The following is a 10,320-nucleotide window of genomic DNA, read 5'->3' as shown; positions in this document are numbered from 1 at the left end:
ATTTTTCATCTAATTGTTGGAATCAAAGAGAAGTGTTTAGTTCATTTTGCAAAAGTAAAGCAGCTAACGGTGTGAATCCTATTGTAAAATTTGAAAGTTCAACACAAAATAAAAATATGGAGACATGTTTAGAATAAATGAAGTGTTATGATTAAAAAGAGAAAAAAAAACTATTAATAAAGTCAAACAAGAAATAGACTGGAAAATAATGGTAAAAAGCCAGATAAAGAACTAGTCATTCCCAACATACAAAGAACATCTACCAACTGACAAAAGATGAAGGCAAAGGCTGTAAAGTCATTCCACAAAGGAGGAAAACTGTCATTAACCATTGAAAAAGCTGCTTAGCCACTTTGGAAGCAGTTTGGCAGTCACTCAAATTTTAACATAGAATTGTCATATGATCCAGTAATTCTGTTCCTAGGATAAACCCAAGAGAAATGAAAACATATGTTCCCACGAAAACGTGTACATGAATAGCAGCATTATTTATGATGGCTGAAAGTAGAAACAACCCAGATGTCTATTAACTAATGACTGATGAACAGATAAACAAGATATAGTATATCTATATAATTTTCAGCAATAAAAAAAGAAAGTACTGACATATTCTGCAACATAGGTTGACCAAGTTACTGATAGTAAGTGCAAGGTTTGTTTTGTGGGTGATGAAAATGTGTTGGAACTAGTAATTTTGTTGTTTTAATCCTCACCTGAGGATATTTCTCCATTTATTTTCAGGCAGAGTGGAAGGGAGAGAGAGAGAGAAATATCAATGTAAGAGAGACACATCAGCCCTGGCCGGTTTGGCTCAGCGGTTGGAGTGTTGGCCTGTGGTCCAGAGAGACCCGGGTTCAGTTCCTGCTAAGGGCACGTACATCAGTTGCAGTTTGTCCACGGCCCTGAGGGTGGCAACCACTGGATGTGTCCCTTTCACATCGATGTTTCTCTCTCTCTCTCTCTCTCTCTCTCTCTCTCTCTCCCCCAACTCTATCTGAACAAAATATCAAAAAAAAAAAAGAGAGAGACATATCAATTGGTTGCCTCCCGCATGACCCCGACCAGGGCCGGGAACCAAACTACTACCAAGGTATGTGCCCTTGACCAGAATCGAACCCATGACTGGTGCATGGGCCAATGCTCTAACCATTGAGAAACCCGGCCAGGGCAGAATTAGCAATTTTTTGTACACATTGTAAATTGTACCAAAAACCACTTAATTGTACACTTTATTCTTAAATTTTTTTTAATTTATCTTTATTGTTGAAAGTATTATAGATGCTCCCCTTTTGTCCCCCCATGCACCCCCCTCCTCCCTGCTCTTGCCCCCCTCCTGTCTTCCCCAGACTATTTTCTGTGTCAATTGGTTATGCATATATGCATATAAGTTCTTTGGTTATCTCTTCCTGCCCCACCTTCCCCCTTTCCTCTGAGGTTCTTTAGTCTAACAACCAATTTGTACTTCTTAATCTCTTCACCTTTTTCACCTATCTCCCCCCCCACCCCAAACCTCCTTCCATAAAGCAACCAACAAAAAGTTCTCTGTATCTGTGAGTCTGTTTCTGTTTTTTTTTTTTTATCCTCACCCGAGAATATTTTTTCCATTTTTTGTACAGATAGAGTGGCAGGGAGAGAGAGGAAGGGAGAGAGAGTGAGAAACATCGACGTGAAGGGACACATCGAGTGGCTGCCACCCGCACGACCAACCAGGGCCGGGGACAAACTGCAACCGAAGTACGTGCCCTTAGCGGGAACCGAACCCGGGTCTCTCCAGACCGCAGGCTGACGCTCTAACCGCTGAGCCAAACTGGCCAGGGCTTTTGTGTGTTTTTTTTATCCTTACCCCAGGACATTTTGCATTTATCTTCAGATAGAGCAGGAGGGAGAGAGGGAAGAAGAGAGAGAGAGAAACATCGATGTGACAGAAACACACTGAGTAGTTGCCACCCACACGACCCCAACTGGGGCCGGGGACAAACTGCAATTGAGGTACGTGCCCTTAGTGGGAACCGAACCTGGAACTCTCTGGTCCACAGGCCAACACTCTAAGCGCTGAGCCAAACCGGCCGGGGCCTCTTTCTGTTCAGCTTGTTTATTTTGTTTGTCGATTCAATTGTTGATAGATATGTATTTATTGTCATTGTAATGTTCATATTTTGTGTCTTCTTTTTCAAGAAGACCCTTCAACATTTCATATAATACTGGTTTGGTTGTGATGAATTCCTTTAGCTTTTTCTTGTCTGGAAAACTCTATGTCCATTGATTCTAAATGATAGTTGTGCAGGATAGAGTAATCTTGGTTATAGGTCCAAAGTGATTTTATCACTTTGACTATTTCTTGCCACTCCTTTCGGGCCTGCAAAGTTTGTTTTGAGAAATCAGCTGACAGTCTTATGGGAGCTCCCCTGTAGGTAACTAACTGCTTTTCTTTTGCTGCTTTTAAGATTCCCTCTTTGGCCATGGCCAGTTTGGCTCAGCGGTTAGAGCATCGGCCTGCGGTCTGGAGAGACCCGGGTTCGGTTCCCACTAAGGGCATGTACCTCGGTTGCAGTTTGTCCCCAGCCCTGGTTGGTCATGTGGATGGCAGCCACTCGATGTGTCTCTTTCACGTCGATGTTTCTCTCTCTCTCTCTCTTCCTCTTTCTCCCTCCCACTCTATCTGTACAAAAAATGGAAAAATATCCTCGGGTGAGGATAAAAAAAAAAAAAGATTCTCTCTTTGTCTTTAACCTTTGCATTTTAAGTATGATGTGTCTTGCCCAGCGATATGGCTCAGTGGATTGAGTATCATCCCATGGACTGAGAAGTCCTGGTTCAATTCCTGGTCAGGGCATATGCCCAGGTTACAGGCTCAATCCCCAATAGGGGGTGTGCAGGAGGCAGCCGATCAATGTTTCTATCTCTCTCTCCCTTGTCTCTCTCTAAAAAAAAAAATCAATAAAACACACACCAACATAATTATGATGTGTCTTGGTGTGGACCTCTGGGTTTTTCTTGTTTGGGACTCTGTGTTTCCTGGACTTATATGTCTGTTTCCTTCACCAAGTTAGGGAAGTTTGTCATTTTTTCAAATAGGTTTTCAATTTCTTGTTATCACTCTTTTCCTTCCAGCACCCCCATGATGCAAATATTGGTACGCTCAAAGTTGTCCCAGAGGCTCCTTACACTATCCTCATTTTTATGAATTCTTTTTTCTTTTTTTATTTCTTTATTCCCTTATTGATTTTTTTTTTTAGAGAGAGAGAGAAACATCCATGACAGAGAACATCGATTGGCCTCCTCCTGTATGCCCCCCACTGGGGATTTGGCCCACAACCTGGGCATGTGTCCTGACCAGGAATCGAACCGGTGACCTCTTGGTGCATGGGTCAATGCTCAACCACTGAGCCACACTGGCTTGACTCTTTTTGCTGTTCTGATTGGGTGTGTGTTGCTTCATTATATTCCAACTGATGGTTTGCTTCTTGGCTTCACCTACTCTACTGTTGATTCCCTGTAAATTATTCTTTATTTCAGTTAGTGCACCCTTCATTTATGACTGGGCATCCTTCATTTATGACTGGTCCTTTTCTATGCTCTTGAGGTCCTCAATAAGTTTTTAAAGCATCCTTATAACCAGTGTTTTGAACTCTGCATCTGTTAGATTACTTATCTCCATTTCATTTAGTTATTTTCCTAGAGTTCTTTAATTTTGGATGTGTTTCTTTGTCTCCTCATTTTGGCTGCCTCCCTGTGTTTGTTTTTATGTATTAGGTATTGCTGCTCCATCTCCTAGGCTTGGTAGGGTGGCCTATTGTAGTAGGTGCCCTGTAGGGTCCAGTGACACAGCCTCCCTGATCACCCCAGCTGGGCCCTCGAGGTACACCCCTCATGTGGACTGTACACCAATCTATTGTAATTGAGTCTTGATTGCTATTGGCCTGTCAATGGGAGGAATTTACTCAGGGTGCCCACTGACCACTGACCTCTGACTACCTTGGAGGGGCCCAACACACAGAGCAAGACTTACTTCAGCAGGGCTCTGGTATCCACTGAGTCCACCCCTTAAGTGTATCAGTTGTGGAGGTGGTTGTGTGGTGGTGCTTTGATGTGGTCTGAAGCTGTCAACTGGGTGTGCTGGCTCTGAGGCAAAGTCAGTCACTGCCTGTGTTCTACCTGAGGCCACCAGACACTTACAAAGCGATCTGCAGATGACTGCTTCTTGTGCTGGGCTTGGAGGTGCCCAGGCCAAGCCAAGCTGTGAACGAACTGGTTGCCTCTAGTGCCGGGCCTGGGGCCACTTAGCGAGAGATATGGGGCTCACTGAGGCCAGATGCTGCTTCTTTGAGAGACTTTAGGAAAATATGAAGCAGGAGCCAAGGCAGGCTAATCCTATGGTAAAGCCACTGGAAACAGCTTGGGTGGGCCTGAAAGTTGGGTGGGGCGGGGTTTCATGTAATCACCAGGGTGGGGCAAACAGAGTGAGCCAGGTTGCTGGAGTCCCAGATAAGGTGCCTGTCTGCCAGCCCCATGGGGGAAGGGCTCACCAAAGGAACAGTGGCCTCCACCAGCACATCTGTGTGGGAGAAAGCTGCCCCTCCAGCTCTTGCCCCAATACCAAGCAACTCAGTATGTCTCTAGTGCCTTTCAGGGGGCCTTACCCACACTGGAGCATGGAGGGAGCAAGTCTGAGTAAGTCCATTCATGGGCCCTTTAATAGGAACTGACTGGGACTCCAGAAGCCTCAGCCTCCCTCAGCCTCAATTCCTGCTGGTTTTATGGCCAGAAGTTATGGGGACTTCTCTTCCTGGCACTGGGACCCTGAGCTGGGGGGCCTGGTGTGGGACAGGAATCCCTCACTCCTCAGGGAGGACCTTCACAGCCAAAGTATCCCTCCTGATTTTTCATCCGCGACACGAGTGTGTAAAGAGCCCTTCGGGCACCTCTGCCTGTCCTACCAGTCTCGATGTGGCTTCTTCTTTAATTTTGCAGTTGTAGGACTTCCATTCAGCTCGATTTCAGGCAGTTTTGAATGATGGTTGTGCTGTAGTTTAGTTGTAATTTTGATGTGGTTGTGGGAGGAAGCGAGTACAGTATTTACCTACACTGCCATCTTGACCGGAAGTCTATTTTTTAAATTAAAAACATTTAAAATTACAGTTGAATTTCAATATTATATTAGTTTCAAGTGTACAGCAGAATGGTTACACATAATTTACAAAATGATCCCCCCAATGAGTCTAGTATCCACCTGGCACCATACATATTTAGTATAATATTATTGACTATATTCCCTATGCTCTACTGTACTTTACGTCCCTGTGACTGTTTTGTAACTGCCAGCTTGTACTTATTAATCTCTTTATCTTTTTGGCCCCAAACCCCTCTCCTATCTGGCCACCATGAGTTCATTCTCTGTATCTATGAATCTTTTTTCTGTTTTGTTTATTTTGTTCTTTAGGTTCCACATATAAGTGAAATCATATGGTATGTGTCTTTCTCTGTCTGACTTATTATACTTAGCATAATACCCTCTAGGTCTATGTGTATTATTGCAAATGGTAAGATTTAATTATTTTATGGCTGAATAATATTCCATTTTATTTATGTACCATATCTTTTTTAAAATTTTTTATTTTTATTGTTAAAAGTATTACAGATGTCCTTCCATTTTTCCTCCATTGACCCCCCTCCCTGCTCCACCCCCACCTGGCCACCTTCACCACAATGTTGTCTGTGTCCATTTGTTATGCATATATGTATACCATATCTTCTTTATCCAATCATCTTATCAATGGACAGTTAGGTTGTTTCCATATCTTGGCTATTGTATATGAAATATCCTCCTTTGCCTCTTTTATAGCCTTTGTTTTAAAGTCTATTTTGGCCCTGGCCAGTTTGGCTCAGCGGTTGGAGCGTCGGCCTGCGGTACAGAGAGACCCAGGTTCGGTTCCCGCTAAGGGCACGTACCTCGGTTGCAGTTTGTCCCCGGCCCTGGTTGGTCGTGCGGGTGGCAGCCACTCAGTGTGTCCCTTCACATCGATGTTTCTCTCTCTCTCTCTTCCTCTCTCTCCCTCCCGCTCTATCTGAACAAAAAATGTCCTCGGGTGAGGATAAAAAAATAATAATAATAAAGTCTATTTTGTCTGATATAAGTATTGCTATTCCAGATTTTTTCATTTACATTTGCATGAAATATCTTTTTCCATCCCTTTAGTTTCAGTCTGTGTGGGTCTTTTGTAGGGAGCATATATATGAGTTTTGTTTCCTTCTCCATTCATCCCATGTTTTTTGATTGGAGCATTTAACTCATTTACATTTAAAGTAATTGTTGATAGGTATTTAGTTACTGCCATTTTATTATTCATATTTTTATCTTTTTGAATTCTTCTCTTTTTTTTTCTTACTGCTCACCCAAGAATATTTTTCCCATTGATTTTTTTAGAGAGAGTGGGAGGGAGGGAGAGAGAGGGAAACATTGATGTGAGAGAGACACATCAATCAGTTGCCTCCTGTATGACCCTGTCCAGGGCCAGGGATTGAACCTGAAACACAGGTACGTGTCATTGATCATGAATTGAACCTGGGACCCTTTGGTGTGCAGGTTGATGCTCTAACCACTGAATCACACTGGCCAGGGTTAAATTCTTCTTAAAGAAGTCCCCCCCCCCTTTTTTTTAAAGGAGTCCCTTTAACAGTTCTTATAATAATGGTTTGGTGGTGAAGAATCCCTTTAGGTTTTCTTGTCTAGAAACTGTTTATTCTCCTTATAGTCTAAATGATAGCCCTGCTGGGTAGATTAATCTTGGTTGTAGATCCAGTTTTTCATTACTTTGACTATTATGTGGAAATCCCTCCTGGCCTGCAAAGTTTCTGTTGAGAAGTCAGCTGACAGTTTTATGGGAGCTCCCTTATAGGTAACTAATTGCTTTTCTCTTGCTGCTTTTAATTTTCTCTATGTCTTTAACTTTTGGCATTTTAAATTTCATGAATCTCTTTGGGGTTCATCTTGTTGGGTACTCTGTACTTCCTGGACTTGTATATTTATTTCAAATAGGTTTTCAATCCCTTGCTCATTCTCTCTGTCTTCTCCTTGTGGTACCCCTATGATGTGAATGTTTTTGTGCTTGAAGTTGTCCCAGAGGTCCCTTAAACTGTCCTCATTTTTTTAAAATTCTTTTTTTCTTTTTACTGTTCTGATTGGGTGATTTTTGTTGTTGTTTTTGTTTTAATCCTCACCCGAGGATATGTTTTATAGATTTTAGAGGCAGAGGAGGGAGAGAGAGAGAAAGAGAGAGAAACATCGATTGATTGCCTCCTGTACATGCCCTGACTCAGAATTGAACCCACAAACATTTGATGTATAGGAGGATGCTCCAAACAACTGAGCCACCTGACCGGGGCTGATTGGGTGTTTTTCATACCTAGTCTTCCAAATTGCTGATTTTATTCTCTTCTTCATCTAATCTGCTGTTGATTTATTCTGATATAGTCTTCATTTCAGTTATTGTAGTCATTTCTGACTGAATGGTGTCTGTCTCTTTGTGCAAGTCCTCATTGAGTTCATCAATTCTTCTCCCAAGTTCATTGAGCATCCTTATAATCAGTTTTTGGAATTCTGTATCCAGTAGATTGCTTGTCTCCATTTTTAGTTTTTTTTCTGGAGTTTTGTCCAATTCTTTCATTTGGGACATGCTTCTTTGTCTTCTCCTTTTGGCTGCCTAGTACAATCACCAGTACAGGGAATTTATTTCTATGTATTAGGTAGATCTATGTTTCCCAGTGTTGGCAGAGTGGCCTTATCTAGTAGGTATCCTGTGGGGCCTAGTGGTACAGACTTTCTGCTCACCTGAGCTGGGTGCTCAAGGGGTGTCCCTGGTGTCAGTTTTGTGTGCTCGACTGTTGTAGTTGAGTTTTGATTGCCATTGGCATGTCATTGGGTGGGATTGACCCTTAGTCTGACTGGCTGTGAGGACTGGCTGTGACTATAGTGGATGAGCTAAAGTGTGGGGGTTGAACCCATGGAGTGTTATTCACTGTACTGGGGCTCTGGTGCCTGCCAAGGCTACAGTTTGGGTGTGTCATTTAAGAAGCTAATTGGGTGGTACTCTGTTCTGATCTGAAGCCAGCCACCAGGTGTGTTGTTAGTTCTGGGGCCTTTTGGGAGGGGCTCCAGTGCAGGACCAGGTCAGCCACTACCTGTGCCTGGTCTGGGGACAAGTGGTGGGAGCTACAGTGTCATCTGCATTTAATAGTTGTCTATGCTAGATTGGAGGCACCTAGAAGAGACTATGGTGTAAACCAAGGCCTACTGTCACTAGTCCTGCAACCATTTAACAAGAGATAGAGGGCATACTGAGGCCAGGTGCTGCTTGTTTGGGGTGTGTGGCCCTTTTAGAGAGTTTAGGAAAGTCTGCAGCATGGGCCAAGACTGGTGGCTTTTGAGGAACAGCCACTGAAAGAAATTTGGGTTGGTGTGTGAGTTGAGTAGGGTGGATTTCAGGGAATCACCAGTATGGGGTGAGTTTGATGGAGACTCAGATCTGGTACCAGCCTGCATCTGCTGGCTGTGTGGGGTAGGGCTCAACAAAGGAGCAGTGGTGCTTGCCAGCAGTTTAGTCCTGGAGAGAGCTGCTCCTCCAGCTCTTGTCCTGAAGCTAGACAATTCAGTTTCATCCTCTCTCCCCCTGGTGCTTTTTTGAGCTGCTGCTCCTGAGTGAGTGAGTAAATCAGTGAGTAAGTTCGTGCACAGGCCCTTGAAGAGAAACACCTGGGACAACAGCAGCTCTCCATGTCACCCAGACAAAGTCTCCATTGATTTTCACAGCCAGACATTTTGGAGAATCCTTTTCCTGGCACTGGTGGTATGGGCTGGGGAGCCTGGTTGGTGTAGGGCTGGGACCCCTGGCTCCTCAGGGAGGACCTCCACAGCAGAGATATCCCTCTCAATTTTTAACCACCACAAGTGGGTGTGGGACCAATCTGTTTTACATCTTTGCCCCTCCTACCAATCTTGGTGCAACTTCTTATTTATATCCTCAGTTGTAGAAATTCCATTCAGCTAGTCTTCAGATGGTTCTCAAGGATTGTTCTATAATTTAGTTGTAATTTTTATATGGTCGTGGAAGAAGGCAAGCACAGCATTTACCTACTCCACTAATCTTGACTGGAAGTACTATATATTTTAAAAGGGTGGATTTTTTGGTATGTGAATTATAGCACAATAAAAAGAACAATAGACAGGGAAAATTTCATCTTACAGTTATAGATGTTTAGTATTTGAAATATTTATGAAGAACATACTACAAATATAAAAGTTCAGTATTGCCCTGGCCAGTTTGGCTCCGTGGTTGGAGCATCGACCTGCAGACCAGAGAGTCCCGGGTTCAGTTCCCGCTAGGGGCACGTATCCCCGCCCCCCCCCCCCAAAAAAGTTCAGTATCTAGAGTCTATAAGAAAATAGTCTATGGAGCTGTACCATTTCTACAGAAGGAAGAAAAAAGTAGAAATACACTTGGAAAAATTGACCGCCTTAGTAAATAATAAAGATATAAAGCAAGGTAAAACCTCATTACATCCCTATTAAATTAGCAAAAAAAAAAAAATTAACGTCAAACATTGCTTTGGGCTGGAAACATTTTTAATCTTTCTGGAGGATTGTATGGCCACTGTAGCAAGTGTTATCAAATAGTTCATGTACTAGAACCATTTTAGGAATAACAGGAGAAAAAAATAAGTGTATGGGGATGTCATAAAAATATATATATGAAGCTGGTTGTGAAAAGGCTATAGTAAGGGATGACTGGGAGGAACAAATGACCAACCATAGGGAACAGCTAATCAAATAAGGCACATGAACTATGTCAGGATGTGGATTATTCACATAAAACAAAGCTCCATGAAGACAGCAAAGCATGTGTTTCGTGCTCCGGTCATAACCATGGAGAACTAGAGTCCAATTTAGGCTCTAGTGTGAAGATGTGCAAAGAGGAGTTGAGGTGGGAAGAGTTTGGAGTTTAATTTTCATTTGATTCTTTTTTTCCCTTACATTTCTTCTCTTTACATGTCTTTAAATGGTGGTGACAAAGGGGACATCTGTGAATTAGAGCACCTAATATTCCACAGGTTTACAGATTATACATATCAGGACAGAATAATTTGACACTTGGAATATATGTCAAATGTTTTTTCCACCACAATAGCTCCATCTCTTTCGTGGTGTTTAGTAGGGAAATGGTATCACACAGAGATCAATCGAGTAACAACAAATGAAATTATGATCACATTTTCTAATAAATTTATTTATCAGGCCTAGCCTATACTCTTAAGAACCATAGTTCA

This window comes from Molossus molossus, unplaced genomic scaffold (assembly GCF_014108415.1).
Source record: "Molossus molossus isolate mMolMol1 unplaced genomic scaffold, mMolMol1.p scaffold_m16_p_3, whole genome shotgun sequence".
Classification (NCBI taxonomy): domain Eukaryota; kingdom Metazoa; phylum Chordata; class Mammalia; order Chiroptera; family Molossidae; genus Molossus; species Molossus molossus.
Note: the sequence above shows the minus strand (reverse complement) of the source record.